This window comes from Pongo pygmaeus, chromosome 10 (genome assembly GCF_028885625.2).
Source record: "Pongo pygmaeus isolate AG05252 chromosome 10, NHGRI_mPonPyg2-v2.0_pri, whole genome shotgun sequence".
Taxonomy (NCBI): Eukaryota; Metazoa; Chordata; class Mammalia; order Primates; family Hominidae; genus Pongo; species Pongo pygmaeus.
This window is the reverse complement of record NC_072383.2, coordinates 44025662-44037843: the sequence shown is the minus strand read 5'-3', so window position 1 is coordinate 44037843 and position 12182 is coordinate 44025662. Positions and strand designations below refer to the sequence as shown.

The 12182-nt window shown below is 38.9% G+C and overlaps 1 long non-coding RNA gene across 1 annotated transcript in view; it reads right to left on the bottom strand.

The window, feature by feature from the left end:
- The window catches only part of LOC129010238 (uncharacterized), a 247780-nt gene that overhangs the window by 205376 nt on the left and 30222 nt on the right, over window positions 1-12182 (bottom strand). The window contains exon 4 of the long non-coding RNA XR_010127792.1: window positions 11591-11704. This is a non-coding gene — a long non-coding RNA (uncharacterized LOC129010238). The remainder of the gene's footprint in view (window positions 1-11590; window positions 11705-12182) is intronic.

The following is a 12182-nucleotide window of genomic DNA, read 5'->3' as shown; positions in this document are numbered from 1 at the left end:
GTGAGATGAAATCTGGCATATGTCTGGAGTTTTACAAGAGGAAGACATTCTATTTAACTGTTCAACCCATCATAAAGATGACTGGCACAGGCCAAAATGGCATAATCAAAATCCCTAAAGTCACATCAAATCACAAGGCTATGAATCCCCAAAATGTCCTGAAACAATAGTCTATCAGAATTTCCACTGAGCTACAATGATAATGTAAATCCCAGGATCACAATTCACTGTGGTAGTTCCTGAAATATTATGAAAAACAAGGCCACTCCCCAAATGGATTAGTAATCACAAAGAGAATGCAAAATGCCTCCTGACAAAGCATGATCAACACCTCAATTTCCAGACTCCTCATTTCCCTCTCTCTGTGGACACCATCAATCAATGTCCCTTTGGTACACAGGAGCCCACTGCTGGAGCATTCGGTCAGCACCTACTAGGAGGCTTACTCTCAGAAAAGCTTTTTGACATACATCCAAACAAACCAAAGAAAATATCGAAGTCTTGAGCTCCATTTCAGGCCCAGCAAATGGAAGCTAGCCTTATAGGTGAACAGATAATGGCTCAGCTCAGGATGACTCTGACTTAAGCAACATCCCTCTCTGGTTACCCACCTTCTGTGAAGGCTCTATGAGAACAAAGAGATCCAGAAAGTTCCTCATACCTGATATAGAAATTAAAAGAATGAGTGTTTCACTTAGGTAGCCCCAGGTTATTTTGATTTTGTTGTTTAGCAGTTACGTAACTTTGGGCAAGTTATTCTAAACTTTCAAGGGCTTCAGATTTTAATCTGTAATGTGAGGATAATAGTGCCTGTCTTTAGTTTGTTGTTTTAAGGATAAAAGAGATAGAATAAAATGTTAAGCATGCTCAATGAACACCAACTATTCATATGAACCAATAGCTAATAATAATCAATTATCATTAATACCTGACTCCAAGTTATTTCTCTTTAACTCATCCAGCAAATATTAATTGGGCATCTGCTTGATGCCAGGATTTGCGTTAGAAGTTGGGGATGCACAAATGAACATGGTAAACTGATTCCTATCTTTGTGCAGTCAACATATTTGTAAATAGGTAATTATGGTGTGGCATAATAAATGTTACCATGGGAAGAGTTCAGAGTGCACTGAGAGCATCCGGATGGAACATCAAACATGGCCCAGGGAGTCAGGAAGGCTTCTTGGAAGAAGTGATGCTTAAGCTACGGATAAGGAAGTCATCCAAAAGGTTGGGGAGGATGGAGTAAAGAAAATCCTATGCAGAAGAAAGACTATTTGCAGATAACTGAAGAATAGAGAGCAAGGCATTCTCAAGTTGCAGAAAATAGGTTTGCGTATGGCACAAAGTCTGGTAAAAAGGGGTTTTGCAAGTTCTTGTTAGAAAAGTTTTTACTTTAATCTGAGAACCACCTGAAACATGGTTAGATTCAAGCCAAAGAGCGGTTTGGTTGTATTTATGTTTTAGAATGATAACTCTGGCTGCAGTGTAAAAAAAATAGACTAAGCAAAGAAACCACTATGAGTCTATGAATTAAAGAGATATCCTACAAGGATGTAGACCAGTGGACATATTCTACAGATATCTAGAAGGGATGATGACAATGACAGGACTTTGCAATTGATAGGAAGGTAGAATGAGGGAGAGAAAGGGGTGGAAAATGAACATCAGGTTAAATGGTAGTGCCACTCACTGAAATAGGAAGCACAGAAGAGGAACAACCTTTGAATGTTCAATACAGGATAAGCTGAGTTTGAAATGCCCACAGAGCTCTCAGGTGGAATATTCAGCAATAAGGTGATTAATCAGGCCCAATGATATGGTTCAGCTGTGTCCTCACCCAAACCCCATCTTGAATTATAATTCCCCTAATCCCCATGTGTCATGGGAGGGACTTGGTGGGAGGTAATTGAATCATGGGGGCAGTTACCCCCGTGCTGCTGTTCTCATAATAGTGAGTGAGTTTGCACAAGATCTGATGGTTTTAGAAGGGGCTTTTCCCTCTTTGCTCAGCACTTTTTTTTTTAGACAGAGTCTCACTCTGTCACCCAGGCTGAAGAGTGCAGTGGCATGATCTCTGCTCACTGCCACCTCCAGCTTCCGGGTTCAAGTGATTCTCCTGCCTCAGCCACCTGAGTATCTGGGATTACAGGTACCCACCATCATACCTGGCTAATTTTTGTACTTTTAGTAGAGATGGGGTTTTGCCAAGTTGGCCAGGCTGGTCTCGAACTCCTGACCTCAGGTGATCCATCCACCTCAGCCTCCCAAAGTGCTGGGTTTACAGGCATGAGCCATCACACCCAGCCAGGAATTTCTTAATGAAAATTTGCTTGTGTATGTGTGTCCTAGGTGGCATTATAAATTGTATTATTTATTGTATGTCACAATAAAAAAAAAGTACCTGTACCTGTAATATAATATAGGCTCCAATGTGTTTGTTGAATGGATAAATGAAGTGATTTTATAAAATTTATTTGATTTAATAAAATCTATCCCCAACTACAGCCTTGTGAGGTAGGAATTATTGTGCCCATTTTAAAGATGAGAAAACTAAGACTATAAGGGTTAAGTGACTTGCCCAGATAACAAAACATGTAAGAGTAGGAATTGAGAGTAAAATCCAAATGTGGCTGGCTCTAAATTCAAGGATCTTAACACAAATGGGTTGTTCTTGAAGCACTGGACATAGGCTGGCTCACATAATGTCAGGAGAAATGAGAAGCTCGGAGGGAACCCGAAGAAGCCCGGTGTTGGAAGATGGGCACAGGAGGAAGAGTATCAGAGACACCAGAGGAGCTGCCAGAGAGGAGTCTTGGGAAGGAAAAGGAGCACATCAAGAAGGAGGGAGAGGTCCCAGTTGTGAAACGGCCCAAACTTCAAGAAAAATAAAGACTGAAAATTTGTTAAAGATGTTGGCAAGAATCATTTCAGTGAACTTATAGAACACTGAAGACTGAGAGTAAAGGAGAGGTAAATATAGACAACTCTCAGGAAGTTTGGCCATGAATCAGAGGGAAGAAGACACAGTCAAGGCAGGGTTTCTGCTTATTTATTTACTTGTAAGATAGGACATTCTGAGGGTGACTATATATTGATGTAAAAGTTGATATACCGAGAGAGGATAGTTAAAGGAACAGGGTTCTTGAGAAGATGAGAGGTGACAAAATCCAGGTAAGAGGTGGGGTGATTGGCCTTGGATAAAGGAAGGAATGCTCTCCTGTTTAATGAGGGGGAAAGGGAGAAAAGGTAAATGCAGAGACAAACTACAAGGCTCTATAGCAAGATGTTGCTGGAGCTCCTCTCTGATGGCCTCTTTTTTCTCTAAGACACAGAAGGAGAGCTTGTGCTGTGAATGAAGAGAGGGCAGGGAATGTGTGGAATTGCCTCCATTTAAAAAAAAAAAAAAAAAAACAAGGTTGTATTTACATTTGGATGAGCATAAACCCTCAGAATCCTGTTCCTAGTTTTCCAAAAATCAGAAAGCCAAAACTTCTCTCCATCACAGGGCACTGCAGGAGTGGAAATGCAAAATGTTGATAGATACATACTCCAGTCAGGTGAGAACAGAGGAGGGAGCGGACGAGGAAAGCCAGATTATGAGGCAGCACGGAGGGTCCAGTTGAAGGTGGAGCCCATGAACTTCTAGTGACACCAGTCAGCAAATGTCCTGGAAATGACTGGAAAATCTCTTACTCTAATTGAGCTGTTTAACACATCAGGACTTCAGTAATAAGACTCTTACTTCATCCCTCCTGTGAACACTTAAAGCTGAAAGAAACAAACATCCAGCACAGACTAAAAGAAAAATATAAAAACATAGCCATTTTATGGGACTTAATGGACCCTCAAATGTATAAAATCTAAAGCAAAGTTGTAGCCTTTTGGCACCACCCTCATGTGAGCCTTATGCATTTGTTGGAAGTTCCCAATCTTGTATATATAGGTGCATAAGATGATGTTAGTATTACTAGATTTATTTGAAGTTAGATAAACATAAACCCTCAAAAACCTGTTCGGAGTTGTCCTAAATCAAATTTTTAAATGCCCTCTATCACTGTGTAGTGAGGTAACAGGGATACAAAATATTGAAATTAATTTCATTCCCAATGGTAAAAGCAAGTTCTTATTTTTCTTTCTCTGAAATGCTTGACTGCTCCATTTATACCACCATGCTCATAGCCACTCGCCCCCACTCTGTTCCAATAAGTCAATATTCTCTTGTTCCCATAAGGCCCCTAACATCTCTGCAGAGCCCCCCGGTGCCTTTATTGCAGACACACAGGCAATGGAATGTGCCCTCCAGAATCCAGTGTAGCTCTACAAGGCAGGGTTACACTTGCTCTCCAGCCACACCCTGCCTAGCCCAGGGCTGACCTAAATATAGAGCTCAGTAGATATGCTGAAGGCCCTCACAACCATCTGGTGGGAAATGTTGGATCCCTACCTCACTCTACATACCCCCAAAATTCCAGCTACACCAATGTCAGAGACCTGTGAGCCACAGCAACTCCATCTTGAATAGGAGCTGGGTAAAATAAGACTGAAACCTATTGGGCTGCATCAGGTTAAGGTTTTCTAAGTCACAGGATGAGCTAAGAGGTCAGCACAAGATACAGATCATAAAGATCTTGCTGATAAAACAGGTTGCAATAAAGAAGCTGGCCAAAACTCACCAAAACCAAGATAGCCACGAGAGTGACCTCTGGTCATCCTCACTGCTTACACTCCCACCAGTGCCATGACAGTTCACAAATGCCATGCCAATGTCAGAAAGTTACCCTATATGGTCTAAAAAGGGAGGCATAAATAATCCACCCCTTGTTTAGCATATCATCAAGAAATAACCAAAAAAATGGACAACCAGCACCCTCAGGGCTGCTCTGTCTATGGAGTAGCCATTCTTTTATTCCTTTACTTTCTTAATAAACTTGCTTTTGCTTTGCACTGTGGAATCGTCCTGAATTCTTTCTTGTGTGAGATCCAAGAACCCTCTCTTGGGGTCTGGATCGGGACCCCTTTCCTGTAACACCAAGATTTAAAATGGAAAAATAAAGCCATAAGAGTACCAGGAGGGGAAAAATTGAAGAATTTTTTCATAACCTCAAAAAAGTGGAAAAGGCCTTTCTAAATTTTTCCATAAAATTCAGAAGCTATAATATCAAATATTAAATGCATTTGACTACATAAAAAATAAAAGTTTCTGTATACCTCAAAACATCATAGGTAAGAGCAAAAGAAATTGTACAGAAAAGGAAATTCCACAGAAAAGGAAAAAACAAATGACTTAGATTATAAATAGGCACTACACTATTCATAATAAAAAAGATGTAAATTTAAGCAGATCAAAATATTTAACAAATTGTGTTGGCAAGTATTTATAGAAACAGGCACATTCTTGCTTTGCTGGTGGGAATATGAATTATTGTAACCTTTTGCAATTTGACAATAATCACTAAAATTTAAAGTACACATATTGTTGGAACCAGAAATTGACTTCTGGGTATTTATCCCATAAATATATTCCCACAGATGAAAATGCATCTTTGTAATAGCAAAAGATTAAAAATAACTAAATGTCCCATGGTGGACGATTAAGACAATATTATTAAATATTGAGACGGGAAGATCTCCAAGATATGGTTAAAGGGAAAATAGTATGGTTCAGAACAGTGTATAGAGTATGCGATCACCTGTATTAAAAAATATATACACATATCCTTATATATGCATATGATTGTAAATATGCAACATACCCCTATAAGTATATATAAGAAACCAGTAACAGTGATTGGGAAAGGAATAAGATGGCTGGAAAATAAAAGAAAGAAGAATATTTGTATTCAACATATTATATGTGCACATTTTGAATTTTTTAACAGATTAACCAGTTAAAAATATCAATATCCAGCAAATTAAATGAAGATACCGCCAACTCACATACACATAAAGCTCATTTAACAGTATAAAACTGTGGGAAGGCTGATCAATGATCAGTTGAAATCACCTCCGAAAGTTTTTCTCTAAATATGAATTCTGGGCTGGGCACAGTGGCTCACGTCTGTAATCTCAGCACTTTGGAAGGCCAAGACGGGCAGATCCCCTGAGGTCAGGAGTTCAAGACAAGCCTAGCCAACATGGTGAAGCCCTGTTTCTACTAAAAATACAAAACTTAGCTAGGCATGGTGCCTCATGCCTATAGTCCCAGCTACTCGGGAGTTTGAGGCAAGAGGATCGCTGGAACCCAGGAGGTGGAGGTTGCAGTGAGCCAAGATCAAGCCATTGCACTCCAGCCTGGGTGACAGAGCCAGACTCCATCTCAAAAAAGAAAAAATAAATAAATAAATGTGAATTCTGGATGAACGCTTAACATTCTTGTGTGCACAGAAAGCACACATACAGTGGCAACAGCACCATTGCTCCTGCAGAGAGGAACAGAACAATTCAAATCACTGATGTATGAACCTAGGAGCTTCTTTGCAGGCCATGATTATGTGATTCTGGCTTAGTTCCCATCTTAATTAACTGCTATTTTAAAAAATAATTTGTAATGATATCAGTAGAAAAATTAAAATAAAGAAAAAAGTCCCTAAATGGTCCTGAGTCAAACTTGAGCTCTGGCTCCACTCAAGAAGAGAGAAAGCCAAAATGGCCTCTGAGATAAGTTTGAGTCTGGTTAAAAGCTTGCTCCTAAAACCATATTTAGACCCTTGGTGTACTGTTTGTCATCAAAGAAATCTGGCACATTATGTAGAAGAGAAGGATTAATGTGACTACCTAGTAAACCTAACAGTGAAATCCAGCCATGTTACTCAAGTTGATGAATGATTTGGAGTGCTGGTACGCTATTGTAAAACACAGCTGACTGTTTATAAGACAGAGCAATTTCTTTTCTTACATTTTCTCCTCCAGCATTTCTGAGCAATTATATTAGGAAGTGGCTGTTTACCCTGGCAGCTGGTCTCCATATCTCCACCACTGGAGAGGCAATTCCCCGGGCTACAAATACCCAGAGAGCTGACTCATTACATAAAAAGGAAGTTCTGTTTGGTAAAAGAGTTTAAAGAACACACTTTAGAACGTGCATTAAACACTAGTGTTAATCATTGCCAGAAAGGACAAGTAGGCTACAGGCGAGTTGGTGAACTTAAACCCAAACTTATTCTGATAAAATTTGGTACCTTGAACTCTAGATCTTTTATGAAAACTGAGGTTGTAGGCCCAGCACTAACGAGAGTGTCAGGAACTTTCCATTTCCATTATAATTCTAATAAATTTATTAATATCTTAATGTGATAAGTATGACACTTCTCTTTGTTTCCTCATCTAAAACAATAAGCCTGGCATACTTACCTATATTAGGGGTGATGATGAAATTCAGTTAACTATGCCTAACACCATATAATCCCTGGTGTGGATAGTTTGAAAAGTAAATATATTTTTCTTAATTGTAGGCAAAAATGAGAAAATAGAAAATATCTATTAATAGTTTCATCTATCATAAAATTTTATAGCCATAAAAGATATCTAAGGGGAGTGTATATTCAGGGCAACTTGAATCTATGCTCCCTGATTGCAATATATATCTAGCAACTATACTCACAAATACATATGTAGTAATTTTTTCCCGATTTGCTTGTACATTTCCTTTCTTTTCTATCATAAGACAGGAAAAAAAATTATCTCTGGACACTTCCCAAAGTGGATGCATTTTTTTCTTGTCTGGGCATACAGCCAATAGAGATTAAACTAGGAAGGGAATTGATATGACCATGGGTGAGTATATTAACCCCTCTGGATGCCAGTTTTCTTCTCTGTAAAATAAATACTGGACTAATAAGTGGTTTTCAAACCTCAGCATATTTTAGAGTTACCTAGGAAAGCAGGTCTTGGCCATCAGGTTAGGATCTATGCATTGGTATTTACTTTTACAAACTCCCAAGATATTCTGATGTACACCAAAGTTAGAAAATTCCTAAATCCAAGCATTCCTAAAGTCACTTCTGGCTCTAACAATTATCAATCTTTTTTTTTCTTTTATTATTATTATACTTTAAGTTTTAGGGTACATGTGCACAATGTGCAGGTTAGTTACATATGTATACATGTGCCATGCTGGTGTGCTGCACCCATTAACTCACCATTTAGCATTAGGTATATCTCCTAATGCTATCCCTCCCCCCTCCCCCCACCCCACAACAGTCCCCAGAGTGTGATGTTCCCCTTCCTGTGTCCATGTGTTCTCATTGTTCAATTCCCATCTATGAGTGAGAACATGTGGTGTTTGGTTTTTTGTCCTTGCGATAGTTTACTGAGAATGATGATTTCCAATTTCATCCATGTCCCTACAAAGGACATGAACTCATCATTTTTTATGGCTGCATAGTATTCCATGGTGTATATGTGCCACATTTTCTTAATCCAGTCTATCATTGTTGGACATTTGGGTTTGTTCCAAGTCTTTGCTATTGTGAATAGTGCCGCAATAAACATACGTGTGCATGTGTCTTTATAGCAGCATGATTTATAGTCCTTTGAGTATATACCCAGTAATGGGATGGCTGGCTCAAATTCTATTTCTAGTTCTAGATCCCTGAGGAATCGCCACACTGACTTCCACAATGGTTGAAATAGTTTAGATCTAATTAAACTAAAGAGCTTCTGCACAGCAAAAGAAACTGCCATCAGAGTGAACAGGCAACCTACAAAATGAGAGAAAATTTTCGCAACCTACTCATCTGACAAAGGGCTAATATCCAGAATCTACAAAGAACACAAACAAATCTATGAGAAAAAAACAAATAACCCCATCAAAAAGTGGGTGAAGGACATGAACAGACATTTCTCAAAAGAAGACATTTATGCAGCCAAAAAACACAGGAAAAAATGCTCACCATCACTGGCTGTCACAGAAATGCAAATCAAAACCACAATGAGATACCATCTCACACCAGTTAGAATGGCAATCATTAAAAAGTCAGGAAACAACAGGTACTGGAGAGGATGTGGAGAAATAGGAACTCTTCTACACTGTTGGTGGGACTGTAAACTAGTTCAACCATTGTGGAAGTCAGTGTGGCAATCTTTTTTAAAACATACCTTCTTTGCATATATAGAAAAAAATTTTAAGTGTAAAACTGCAATTATATACATACTTTGGGGACATTTTTTCTCTTTTCTATTTTTGTGTGGCTTGCCCTCCTGCTGATACTCCCATGGGCCCCACGGTAAAAATCTATCAATGATCTTCATAAAGCATGCAGGGGCCTTCCTGGTCCCTTATTCTAGATTTGGGATGCTGAATCCCAAACTTCAAATGTATTTTTTTAATCTAACTGAAAATATCAATTATGTGCAAATCCTCTGTTTCCTCTCATTCTGTCTCCCTTGCCACCATCCAGATAATCTCGTTCCAACTGATTCTGCACAATCACGATTGTCTGCCTCTGTGTCTCCAGGGTGAGCTAAATGCTTGGTGGGCACTTAGGAATTGTTTGTTGACTCACTAACTGGCTTTGGAAAGGGAGAAACTCAGTCTTTTCAGCTGATTGTTTGGTGACTCTTAGTGAGAGGTTGTCTTTACTAGGAGTAAGAATATCACAGATGCATGGAAGCAAAAAGGCAGTCGAAAGCCAGAACCCAAGTCTCCCATGAGTCCACTGAACTCTCTCAATTCACAGGTAAATGAGACTCTGAAGTTGGACATTGCATATATAAAAATAAAAGGAAGAAATAATGGTTTCCTCCAAAATAGGTAAATAGAGACCTACCAAATATCACACACCAATCCAAATAAATACCATGTGGAATTTGATAAAAATTCTTATGCTTAGTCTATTTGATTATATTTGTTAAATTTTCAAAGAAATTGGATCAAATGAGAAACTGAATGTATTGTATGGTGTTCTATTTGAATAGCAACAAGAATAATAAAGCTAATTTGTAATATGGAACAGGCAAAAAATTAATAAAATTTTGCTCATGGGTGGAAATCTTCGTGAGACTGGAATTTCATTCATTTGCTCATGGAACCAAACACTAGGGAAAAATGTTCCCAATGAATCACTATGGATGAGAAGCTGAGATATGATTTACCACCTTACCTCCCCATACAATGCATTAATGGTTCCCTGCATGTTTTACTTTATGTTCATCCAAAACACCCATATTAATAACCAAGCACAAGAGTGTATATAACATCACAGTGCCCATCTCTGAGGTGCCAGGAAGGATCGTGCCAAAACCATCAGGAAAATGGATTGTGCTGCCTCCCTTGGCAATACAAACCAGTGTGTAATAACCCTCTTAGTCAGTTTACCCTTCTGTTGCCATTAATGTAGATTACAAACTTAACTAAGAATTCAGCAAAAGATCCAAAGATCAAAAGAGCATGGATGACTACACACCCTCAAATCTATAAAAACAAATTAATACAGAGCATACACATCAACCTGTTCTTAAAAACACTCTGAGAGCTGTCACATGTGCTAGATAGTTCTCTACAGAGAAGACCTTGGTCTTCAGGATGTCAGGCAAACCTCCTGACTCAAGCACTGAAATAAACACAAATTACCATTATGAAGTCAAATCTATAAACAAGCTTGGAACCCAATCCCAAATTCCTCAGATCCACACCTATACACTCAGTGACTCATGTCTATGAGCCATGGTGACCATGTCCAGGGTTGGGGTCAGAAGAATCAGGGGAAGTGCAACAGCAAGCACTTTTTTGAGCCTTTTTTGAGGGTTCTTCAGTCCTGGCTAACTCTGCATTCCATTTATGATGGCTATGAGGAATACAAGAGGAGCTTCAAATAAACACTGGGTATATAAGCCTGGAGCTCACCGAAGTCAGAGGGGCATGGACATGTGGGAGATTTTAGCATGTGGGTAACCATAGCAAAGCCTTGCAAATTAATAAGGGCCCCTTTAAATCAAAAAATATTTCCATTATAATTTTGGCCAGCCTTCCCAAAATAGACTTTCTGCATTATTATGACAGTATTTTAATTTTGAAATTTTCATAAGGTTTAGTCTGTTGCAAATTAGCTGTTAAAACTTACACAAGTCATTTAATTAATTAATTAAATTATTAGGCTCTTAGTTTCTTCATCTGACAAGCTGAGATAAATAATAATTATAAACTCTAACTTCAAACGTTAATCTGAGGATCCAATGAGAAGACAGATAGAAAAGCACTTAGAAGATTTAAAACATTATCCAAATGAGACGTTTTATTTCTATTAGGGTTTTTTAACTTTTTAATTTTGAAATTTGTCATAAGATTTACTTTGTCAATTCCTCCTAACAGTGTCGATTTCTCCTAAGCTTGCCTTTCAGTCTTGGTGTTTGGCCTTTGGGACCAGTCCTCTCCTTCCACCTTTCACGCCCTGTCTGGTCCACATCTGTATGAACTACACTCAGCTGGTGGATGTTACTTTCCTACCCAACCTGCTCCTAGAGGAAAGTCAGGGCTCACAGAGGCTCCCTCCAAATGCACAGCCATCAAGGAGAAACAATATTTGTCAGCTTGGGTTGCCATAACAAAATATAGACTGGGTAACTTAACCAACAGAAATTTATTTCTCACCATTCCGGAGGCTGAAAGTCTGAGATCAGGAAGCCAGCATGGTCAGTTTCTGATGATGCTTCTCTTCCTGGCTTGTGGGCAGCTGCCTTTATGCTGTGTGCTCATATGACCTTTCTGTAAGAGAAAGCGTGAGAGAGCTCAAGCACTCATATCAGGACCCCACCTTTATAACCTCATTTAACCTTAATCATTACTTTATAGGCTCTATCTCCAAATTCAGTTTAATTGTGGGTTAGGGGTTCAACATATGAATTTTGGAGAGACACAATTCAGCCCATAGCAGACAATGCAGACAATGAGAATACTCTAAAGCTAATCCCAGAAACAAAAGTGACCTGAGGAGATTTTATTTAATCCAACATGAATTTGCTCTTACCTTCCGCTCTTTCTTTCACCTGCAGGGTCTTTCTCATGAAAGTGGGATGAGGGTATGCAGTATTCTCTTCACAAAATGCAGTCGCATTTTAGAAATAGAATTACTTGCAAATTCAGACAAAAGCCTTGGAAAGGTACTCCCCAAACTATAAACAATAAAGAGTTCCCAGGTGGAATTGGTAGAAAGATGGGGGAGACGGGGGGTTGCTACTATGGT